This window comes from Centroberyx affinis, unplaced genomic scaffold (genome assembly GCF_046629955.1).
Source record: "Centroberyx affinis isolate AG114_WGS23_722 - 3 ecotype Tasmania unplaced genomic scaffold, CSIRO-AGI_Caff_v1 ptg002453l_1, whole genome shotgun sequence".
NCBI lineage: Eukaryota > Metazoa > Chordata > Actinopteri > Beryciformes > Berycidae > Centroberyx > Centroberyx affinis.
This window is the reverse complement of record NW_027280690.1, coordinates 221390-232629: the sequence shown is the minus strand read 5'-3', so window position 1 is coordinate 232629 and position 11240 is coordinate 221390.

Sequence of the window (11240 nt, the reverse complement as noted above, 5' to 3'; positions counted from 1 at the left end):
GTTCTACACATCCAACTTAATAACAACATTAACAAATTTGTTAATGAATTAATGTTGCACTGATATAGGCATACACACTTCTAGTCCTAGAAATTAACATTCTTTTCTTACTATTCATGCTCTCTGGCTTGCATACCTCAAATTCCTCCTTCTCATATATATTTTCATTTTCCTTCTCTCTTTCCATTCCACGAATCTCTTCACATTCCTACAATTTCCCTCCTCTTTGTGCTCTCTGCGATGTATTAAGATCTGTAATTTCCAAACTAACACAAAATCAATGGGGCAGTGATTGCCCGAGACAAGAGTTCTTTACTATGTGAATCTGCAGTCACCTTCTACGACCATAGGCGGAATCATAATGGACAACAAACAAGGTATATTGCTTTTCCAAATGAGCTTACATAAAAGCTTCCCTGATAGCCTCAACACCCTTGCTGTTGCAAACTTGACATTTGAATTGAAGTGGCCATCACAGCACTGGTGAACATAAAATGTTAAAGTTTCGTTAAAGCCAGACCTTGTGTTTCATTCTAATCAGGTCAACTGTGGCAGACTCATTCATTGTAGAAAAGGCAAGAGAGAGCAATTTTTAAATAGACGTATAATGTAGGAAGGAATGAGAACCGGTCTTCCAGAAGTGGGCTAATATTGGGTTCATATTAAGTGAAAAGTGTCAACTGGGTGAAAAGTGTAACAGCCAAAATGTCCTCTTTAAATTTTTTAAGGAGATGCTTTCTGAGGTTGAAGAGTAAGTGACCCCGGGCAACGTGACTGTGTTTGCAATTAGGCAGGAACTGTGAATTCTAATTATGGAGGAAGTGATTAAATCATCAGACAGGACTGTAATGGATGTAATGGGAGTTGATGGTGGAAAGCGTGTGGAAGAGAATGATCCCATCACCGCTCTGTTCACTCCGCCATCAACATGCTTGACTCTGAATACAGACAGGCACACTTGTGAAGAGTTGTCGCAGTAAACCGGCTCCATGGCTGGCAATCAAGTGAGATTTACACAGCGCTGAGCAGAGGCCAAGAGGATGAGCATGCGTGTAGTGTCGAAGAGCGTATTTGTGGGGATATCAACATCAGTGTTGGTTTCATCTGACCGACACACACACACACACACACACACACACACACACACACACACACACACACGCCCACACACACACACACACACACACAGCGAAGCACATGTAGCGTGAGAAAGGAGCCTGCCGGGTCCCTGCACTTTGGAGGACACTCAGAGAACACAGAGCAGGTCTCAGGAGAATTGTCTCAGTAAACCGGGTCCATGGTGAGCAATCAAGTGAGATTTACACAGTGTCATAGAGAGGCCAATAGGATGAGCATGTGTTCCAAGTTGAAGTTTTGAGTGTTTGTGTGGGGGATGTTCATGTCTGTGTAGATTTAATTAGGCTGTGTGTGCTGTGTGTGTGTGTGTGTGTGTGTGTGTGTGTGTGTGTGTGTGTGTGAGAGAGAGAGAGGGGAGAGAGATTTCCATTGGCACACTGCCTTGCTTTATGATGAATACACTGCCATGTTGTCGCCATTAGTATCTGTAGTTGGATTATCATTTTAAGATTATTTTATGGCATTTCTGCTTGATGTGATAGCACAGACGGTGGACAAAATAGCAATGACAATGTATGAATATCGACTGAATATCCACTCATCCACCCTTTGCATTCTTTGAATGCTGCCAAGTCCCCATCTGTGTGGTGGGATATTGGATCACTCTTTAAAAGGAAACCTCTAGTTTGTCTTCTTTGAGGGAGGAAAGAGGCGGAAATCTACAGGGGAAGACATAATAGAAACACTACATGAAAATGCACTTTAACTTAACTAAATCACAATCACAAATGCAGCTGCACAGGTCATTAAGTTGTATGTGTCAGCTTTGAAAGGTTTGAAAATCACCACTTTTATGTGTGGGTTTTCAAAGCAACATGAGGCAACAAACAGAGTTTCAAAGGCCAAATAGAATTGCAGATGCATCGGATACAAAAACCGCTAAATAATTTAACGTGGCAAGGGGAACAGTCTTGAAATTCATAATGCGAAACACAGACTAACTTTCTGCGCAAAGATCAGTGGTCGCAAGTCAAAGCTCACACAAACACAGACCCTGAGCAGGATAGTTGCTGCATACCTCAAAACTACAGCCTCAAAAATGACCACAGAATTTAATTCAGTAAAAAAAAAACTGTACATTTTCAGAGCACAAAGGTGGCAAGATTGCCATTCAGAAATGATTCAGGAACCATTGCATTCAAGGCCAACACACAAAAACATAACCTTGTGTACAGAGCACAAAACCTGGACCTCTTGACCAAAACAAGAAAATCTGACCAATAACACCTATCCTACTGGGTCCCAACTCGTGCCAGATGTGACTTCAGGGTGCTTCTGCTAAAATATAAAATGTGACTTGGGTTCGCGCTGTCCTATTTATCAGATCTCATTGCACCGTATATATATTGCCGCTCACCCTCCGATCGCAAGATGCTGGCTATTTATCTATCCCAGCAGTCAAAAGGAAAACTGCAGGCAGCAAAGCTTTTTCTGCTTTTTCTCTTACCTTGGCTTTTCACAATTACTGGGAGTGACTCATTCTCTTCTTAGAATAAGGTTAGACTAGTTAATTAGCACTAGGGCAGGTTCCTGCGAGTCGGAATTTAGTTTGTCTGTGTGAGTGGGAGTAAGTGGCTGAGTTCTTCTACTGCTATCTCTTTTCACTCCAGGTTGTGGCTCGGCAGTATCAGCTTGGTCCTGGACTCTTCCTCCCTCCTCACCTCATGCTTGTTGTTGTCCATGGTGACAAAGAAGGTGCTGACGTCCCTGCACCGAGTGTCGTTCCTCTGATTATCTCGATAACGACAATGACGACAATGACGATGATGGCGAAGTTGGCGTTGATGCCCTGCACCAGATCCAGATGTTCATCCAATTGTTCTTATTCTGTTTGTTAGGTGTATTTGGTTTATGTTCATTTTGTTAACAACATTTAATCTTTGTCTGCCCACTCTCAACACCCATTGCACACCTGACCGGGGATCCCTCCCAAGGTTTCCTCCATGTTCTTTGTCCTAATGAAGTTTTGGAGCGAGTTTTCCCTTCTTCTCACTGAGGGTCTCAGGTTGGGGGGGTGTCATTTTCATTTACTGTTTCATAATGTGAAACCTGAGACTGTAACTGTGATCAAAGGCTATATAAATAAAACTGACTTGAGTTGACTTGACTGAGCAATGGGAAAAAAACTGTAATATGGACTGATGAGTGGTCGCACCATTTTTCCTGCACCTGCACAGATTTACGTTTGGAGAAGGCCAAAGGAAGCCTTCAAACCACAATGTCTGTACTGGTACGGAATATGAGGCCATTTTACAGGACCATGGCCAAACACTGTTCCCTCATGATGTTCAAAGATGATAATGCCCCAATATATCGATACATACTAAACAAATTCAAGAGTGGTTTCATGAACACCAGGATGAACCCCCCCCCTCACATTACAAGCAAAAAAGTCTGTGAGCTAGAATCAAACCCTTCACATTGCAAGTACGTGCCGTAGTCCACTGAACCACCTGCACAGTCCCTTAACTGTCATTTTCAGAGTGTATAGATTCACTGCACGTCTCCAATATGTGTGCCAAAATGTAAGGAGTATTTTACCTGCATAGCTGCTAGCACTGGTCTAATCTAGATGGAAAATCTCACACTTTGGTATCTGACAGGGCAGAACTCCACAGTGCTGTTTCTCTCAGGAGTCATGAAGCATAGAACATTAATTTAGCCCAGCCCCACTGGCTTATGTTTACGTTCTCCATCTGAGATTGCAGAGGTGTGTGAGCAGGAACATGTAACTTCAGGTTAAAAATCAAAATAATAAAAAAGTACAGTATGAAGAAAAACCTAAGTTACATCTCTGTTACGCTGTTACAAGAGCTTCAGTTTTCTGTTGTAATGTTTGCGGAGAATGAATAACAAAAAAACAGGATGTGGCTACATTTTTGAGACTACTGTTTGATATATTCATGTTTTTTATATGAAGGACACATCATTGTCATTGACATGTTTTGTTGTCATCTCTGGTGAGACATCGTCTGTGAGCAACCTTCCAGTCATCATCATCCCAACACTGTTGCCTGGCTTGGGTTCTAAGGTGATTGAATTAAATAAAAAATGCAAATGAAAAATAGATTTTTACTGTTTGCCAGTATCATTCAAATCCAAATGTTTCAATTTCAAATTTAACCTGAAAATCTGAACTCTTTCTGACAGCTCCTCAAAACCTTCATTTAATGGTTTTTAGCATTTTTATTATTATTGTTTTCATGGGTGTCCTTATACTAATACAATTTTAAATTAATATGAACTTCAGACCTCTGCCAACCTTGGTTTTATTCTAACCTTGGAATGGAATTGTTTTGTAGTCACTCTCAATCTACAATACTCTGGGGTGCTTACAAGCAGCCCTATCTAAGATAAAATACAAAACAATAGAGGCTGGCCTTGAAAAACAATGGCACAAAACAATATGAAATGTTCTTTGAAGAAAACTGCATATATTTTCATAAACAGCAGCATTTGAGGAAAACATTAAAACGCAAAGAGAGTTTGCGTTGTGGTGGGTGGATCATGCTGGAAGGAGCAACAAAAACAGTCAGCAAGAGACCAAAATCAACCTTGACAAGAGAACATGAATCAACATTCAAAATAACTACCAAGCATTACCTACAGCATTGTTGTTTTCCCAGTTTTCTTAAAACCAACACAATGACTCTGGGTGTTCATGTGCTCATGGCAGTAAGCTGCATGGGTTTCAATTCTGCTTTTACTTGTACTACTTTTCCATTTTTTCTCCCTTTCTCTGTAATGTTTTGGCCAGTAGGATCTCCAAGCTGTTTGTGTTGGATGGAGCTTCTCCAAATAAACAGATCGCTACTGCTTATCTCCCTGTCCAGTGTGTATCTCTCACTGCCCAGACCCAAGTCCACTGTCCAGAAGCAAGCCACCATTGGTTGTGATGATGGTGGTGTGTGTGTGTGTGTGTGTGTGTGTGTGTGTGTTGGTGTTAGTGTTTGTGCGTATGTGCATGTTATACCATATTATTCATATTATTCAGCAAACTGTTGGAAGTTTAAGGCCATACTGTATCTTGAAGTTGCATACAGAATGTTACACAGAGTATCACAGTGATAGATAAATAGCAGCGTGTATTAACAGAGTGAACTGAAGTGTTTCTCTATGGTATGTTTCGTGTATGTATATTTCTGAGTGTGTCTTTGTTAAAATGTATAATAAATGGATTGAGATGTGGTGAGAACCTAATCTCTCATGTGCATACTGAATCCCTATCTGCATCTGATATCTCACCTAATTTCTAAATCAGAGTCATTCCAAAACAATCAAGACCAACCATGTCTCTGCCTCGCTGTTGTTGTTATTGTAATTTAAAAGCAAATTTAATGCAGTTCTTGATCTTAAAATCTTAATCTTAATTCCTTCCCATATCTCCAGAATCTAATCTCATCTATGATGTAATTTCCCAGTGAATATCTGAAATAGCGTAACTCATTGCTAATTCTAAAAGTATCTCACTCCCAGTCATTCTGTTTCTCCCCTGCGAGTGTGCTGGTACTCTGGCATATCTCAGGTCCGGTGCCATGGCTTCTAGGACTCCCAGACAAATAGAATTATCTCAGAACATGCCAATCCAACCGAACAATCATAATAAGGTTTGCATTCCGGAGCTGCCATTACAGTCCAATGCATATTTGACACTGCTGTCAGACCTGAGGGGAAAGACCAAAACACTTCTCCAATCTAGAGCTCAGGCTCACAAAAATATCCTTAACTTATCGCTTTGCCCCCTTCACCAAAATTAGTGTTGTTTTTATACATTTATTATAAAATCAATGAAATTAAGTCTGAACCAGAATTAATCTAAATTGAATTTCCTAATCTACATGCACAGCGTTTCCCCACCATTACTGTAAATATACCATGCAGGAACTTGCCTTCTGGGGTGAATGCAAATATGTTGCTCAAATCACGGCACTGCCAGAGGACAGCATTCTCATGTTGACAGGTGGTGCTTATGCAATCCGCCCCTGATGACACTCTTCTTTCCACGCTCCTCCACCTGGAGATAGATGCCTTCTCCAAATGGCATTAATGAAGCATTGGTAAAGTGTGATACACCCCTCCATTTGCACATTGTTAAAACAAATCTGTGAATGCAACACATTTCCCCCATCTGATAAGAGTGCTCTTGTGAGGCAGAGTTGCAAGCCATAAAACAAAGCTTTTAAATGCAAAGAGGGTGAGAGGCGTATAATTCTGCTAGTAGTTTACAATCAGACTCAAAAGCCGAGAATAGATTTGCAGAAAAGGCAGCAATGTTTATCTTCTTTGTTTCACCTTGAAGCAATGTGGTACCAATTTGCAATCTTTTAAAAAGGTGCTTGCTCATGGACGCCCTCAAAATCTGCACAAACAACACCAAAATGCAATACCAGTAATATTTGACAAGATGTGAAGGAGCATTGTGTTGGTTTTGAGTGAAACGCATGAACACATACAGTACATACCTGCAGACACACAGACACACATACACACGCATACACGCATGTCTGCACCCTGGCCAGTTGTCTCCCTGGCCAGCACGTGGCAAACCAAGACCCGATATGAGAACGTTCTGACCGTCTGACCTTTAAAGACAGTTGAGCATCCAAACACACTTATGTGAGGTGATATCACAGCATGACATGACTTGTGGCTGACTGAATCCCAGCACTCTGTTGACGACTGATAAGGCGGCACACACTCAAAGTCTGGGGCAGAGGATTACCATATTGAGAGTCTGATGGAAGAGAGAGAGAGAGAGAGAGAGAGAGAGAGAGTTTGGTCGTGTGTGTGTGTGTGTGTGTGTGTGAATGTGATGTGAGTGTGTTCATATTCACGTTTCATGTATGACGGTCGGCCAGAGCTATCTTGTGTTCGCCACAATCTGAGATAGGTGGAACGAGCTGCATCATATCAAGTGCAATAGTTACATATGGAAACATTAGATAACAGTAACCACTTTCGTCCACCCAGGTTTCTTTAGATATTGAGATATTAAGCTTGACACTAGTCTGGTGCTGAATTACCACTGATTTCTCTTCAAATCATAAGACAATATCCTACTGAGAATATGATGTACTCTTCCATTATTTCATATTTTTTGAATGAAGAGCTAATGAATGCATATTGGTATTCCCAGTGTTATGCCAGTTATGCCACTGAGGGAGGCCAATTAAAGCTGTGATGGCCATCAGTTTGCCCCTGAGACACAGTGGCAAGAATGACATAAAATCCATCTGACAGTAAAACTGATGTCATTTCAAATATCTGTGTTAGCACCGTAAGAAATGGGAGCAAAAATCTGAGGAGGCAATTTCAAAGAGCAACAAAAATACCCTTCCTTCTTTCTTCCTTTCTCTTTTGTCAATCTGCAATATCATTTCTAACAGAGATTGAAAACCATAAAAACATAGCAACTTCAATTGGACATTCAAAGAATGGCACGTCAAAGATATTTTATTTGGAACATTTTTAGATCATTATTTTTTCAAAATGGTCACATCACAAGAAATAGGATGAAGCAACATGTTCAGAAATCCACAGGCAGGTAATTAAATCCAAATGGCTGAGATTCTTTTTCCACTGGATTTCTGCCATACATGCAGATTATCAAAGGAAATACCAGGCATTCTGATAGAGGTCAAAGGTCATTTGACTGAGCGAAGGGGCGGTTGTGTGTGATACAGACCGTCAACGGTGGAAATTACATGAACCTATTAGTGATTTACATGTCAGAAACAAGGCAGCTAATTAGCTAATGAGTAACAGTGCATTACAAATTGTCTGGATGCATGACTTGTATTCTAACTGCATTCTTGTTAGCCCTATATTTATGTTTATATAATGTGAAAATCTAAATTATGGTAAAATTATACTACAAATAGCATGTTGGACAATACCATTTCCTTTGTATGGTTAATGGAATCTTAGAAATAGTGTTGGTCAGAATTTAATTTTAAAACATTTAATGTTTTTGTATGTTCTGATGTAAAGATATGCTGCAATAAGATACCCTAATCTAAAATACAAAGGGCCACATTCATGAGATTCAATGGTAACAGCATTGCAGTGCGCAAAATCTGCAGCTCAATAATTTGAATTTATTCATGAATTTAGGCTACCAGGTCTGTGATTACCGTGACGAGCCACATTCCCACAACCAAATAAGTTTGGTGTTTCAAAATTTTTGAGACACCAAGGCAGGCATCTCACATAGGCCTATATGACTATTAATATATGCTGTGAAAGGACATTTTGCAGTTTCATACCGTATTGATTATATTGATTGTATGTTTTTTCTCATTCTGTATACCCTAATAATACATTATTCTTCTTTCCACAAGTGATAAAAGTTCCGCTTTTATTTTGAAGTCAAAATCACTTTACTTCCAGTCTTATTGGAGTTCTCTGTAGCAGCTGCAGTTCACACAGGCATGGATCATCAGGGTAGCTGTTCAATATGCAAAGTTTAATTAACATATTGATTTTCACTGGCTGTCATCTGGGTTGTTGCTGAGAATAAGGCAGAGGTAATGAATATGAATTATGAATAATTTCAAATTACTGAGTTGTAGATTGTGCACAATGTTGTTACTGTGTTTTCTGTATATATCGCCCAGAGTGTTTTCTTATTCTTAAACGTGGGTCCGGCTCAGTCTAAATATACCGTTTTACTAGAGTAGGGTTATTTTTACCGCTGCTGTGCGCTCTTATGAATTGCTTCCGGAACATAAAACAATCAAAGGGAGTAATGGTGCCACAAAATCGCTGTGTAATGCTGGATTTATAGGTAAGAAAAGATTCTACCTTGACTGTCTACCTTGACTGTCTGAGCCCATAAGTCACCCTAACCCTGCTGGTGAGTTCAGGGACAGCTCTACCCAAAATGCACATAGACAGCCTTCTGCCACAGTCCATCGCAGTCCGATATGGAAACTGCACGAGGGGGAAGGAAGGCAGGAACATCAAAACAGCATCAGAGATCACAGGCTGCGACCTCCTGAATATCAGCTTAAATTGGGTCTGCAGGAGGGCCTGTGAAGATGATTGGAGAGCGGTCACACCCTGGTTCTGCTGTGTTTCAATGGTCTTAGCTTTTATTGTTAGGTCTTAGTGTTATAAGAACACCTTCTTCCCCACAGTAATAAGATTTAGAAACTCTCTGGACCTGACTTCCAATAAACTCCCTCCACAGGCTTATAGGTTGCACTGTTCTCATCTACTGACTGACCTATTGTATTAATTTGCTGTAATGTCTCTACATGCAATTTGCTGCAATTATTGCTGTGCTGTTGAACCCAAGGAAATAAAATCCACCAATGGCGTTGCATGGTAATAACAGCACTTTGTCTATCTGATGCAACAAATAAATCCATAAAATGATGAGTCAGAAGTAGAATAATCAGGCGATATTACCGCCAGCCAACTCCAGAGAAAACATATATCTCCGGCAGGCGCATACTGTCTGCCACCAAACATCTCTCCCTGGTGGACGGTGTAGCCCGAGGCTGAATGCATGTGTGCAGATTTACCCCTCGCTCATACGGAGGAGCAGGTGGTTCGGATGAGGTTGGATCTTGTGGCTGGATCCGATAATGAGGATGTGCGTCTGACAGCTGAGCAGACTCACGTGGAGGAGAGACAGAAATGGTGTCGTTCCCTGCCAGAACAATGACTCTGCATTAGGCCTATTTCGCCAATGGAAATAGGCCTTTTTTCAAAAATAGGAAAGTTAATAACAGATGATGTCGATTGGAGGTAAACAGATGCAGAGGAAAGGCAACAAACTTGTCTTTTATTTGGCTTCTGTTTCAGATGGGCACCAGTACAAAGACAGAAATAGAGAAGTGAAATGACTGAGTGGATTTGGAGAAGTCCATAAGTACTGTACCATATGGTGGGGACTTTGCTAAATAGCATTGGCCAATACATCCTTAAAAAACAGACAACATGGTGAAGATGAAAGATATTGCTACAATAAATAAGTGCTTGAAAAAGTTATGTAACATGAGGTTTCTGCTTCACCTGACAACTTGATCAGCTTGAATTCCGGTGTTTTTAATTTATCTGCATCTCACACACAGAGGCCAGGGTGTTCTCCCTCTGCGAGGCTATCCAAACAAAATTTATTCTGATGGCTCTTTTTTGGCAGTTTGCCTGCACAATTTCATTTTGTTTATATCTATTATATCTATATATTTTTTCATGTCTTGTTCTACTGGAAATCAATCATCCAACTGAGTCATTCCTTTTAATATATTTGAATATCCTTTATTTTAATGTATCATTTTAAAATGTTTAGTAGATGGACTATATGAGAGTCGCAAGACAGAATGTGAATTCACAGCATAGAGCGATGAAACCAAGGTGCACTGGACAGCACTGACTGACAGCTGCCAATTTTTGACTCTTGGCTAAGAGGTGAGAGAGCTACCAATTTCTAATTATGGGTCTTAGTGGGGATTTGAGGTGCAGGACTAGGAAATTCAATGCATTACTTCAAATTGGACTTGAGTAATTTGGGCAATTCTGACCACATCAAAGCCCCAATCAGTAGAAAACTCAATGCATGCAACAGTAGTTCAGCCTCAGCTGAGAAACGCAAACGTCTTCTGAAAAATGTTGCCATTGCAGTCACTCCTCTAGGTAATCTAAGGCAAACACAACTGCCAGAGTGTTTTTGAATGTTTTTCACCTTTGTACTTTTGAAATTCATCATCAAAAAAAAGATGGAGCTGGATGTCGAAGCACAGTGTGTCACCACATTTGACCACAGCGGTGATTCTGCATCCTGGGCTGATATGTTTTCCCAGAGCTTGTTTGTCCACTCTGCGATTTCTGCCGCTTAACCTTTCCTCTCTTCCAGGCTCCCTGGTGGCCTTCCACTCAAGCTATGCACGCTAGGCCTGGGGACGGCAGCTGCACAGCGTCACTGGGAAACTTCACAGCTCTGCCTCAAGGCACTCAATTTTCACTCAAATGCTCAAGCTGGCTTGGTGCCTGGTTGTGGTTTTGAAGCTCAGTTTGATGCATTGCCTTGTTTATGTCTCAGCGAAGACAGGTTGGTTCAGGTTGTTGTTGATGACGGTGGTTTTACTTAACTTTTA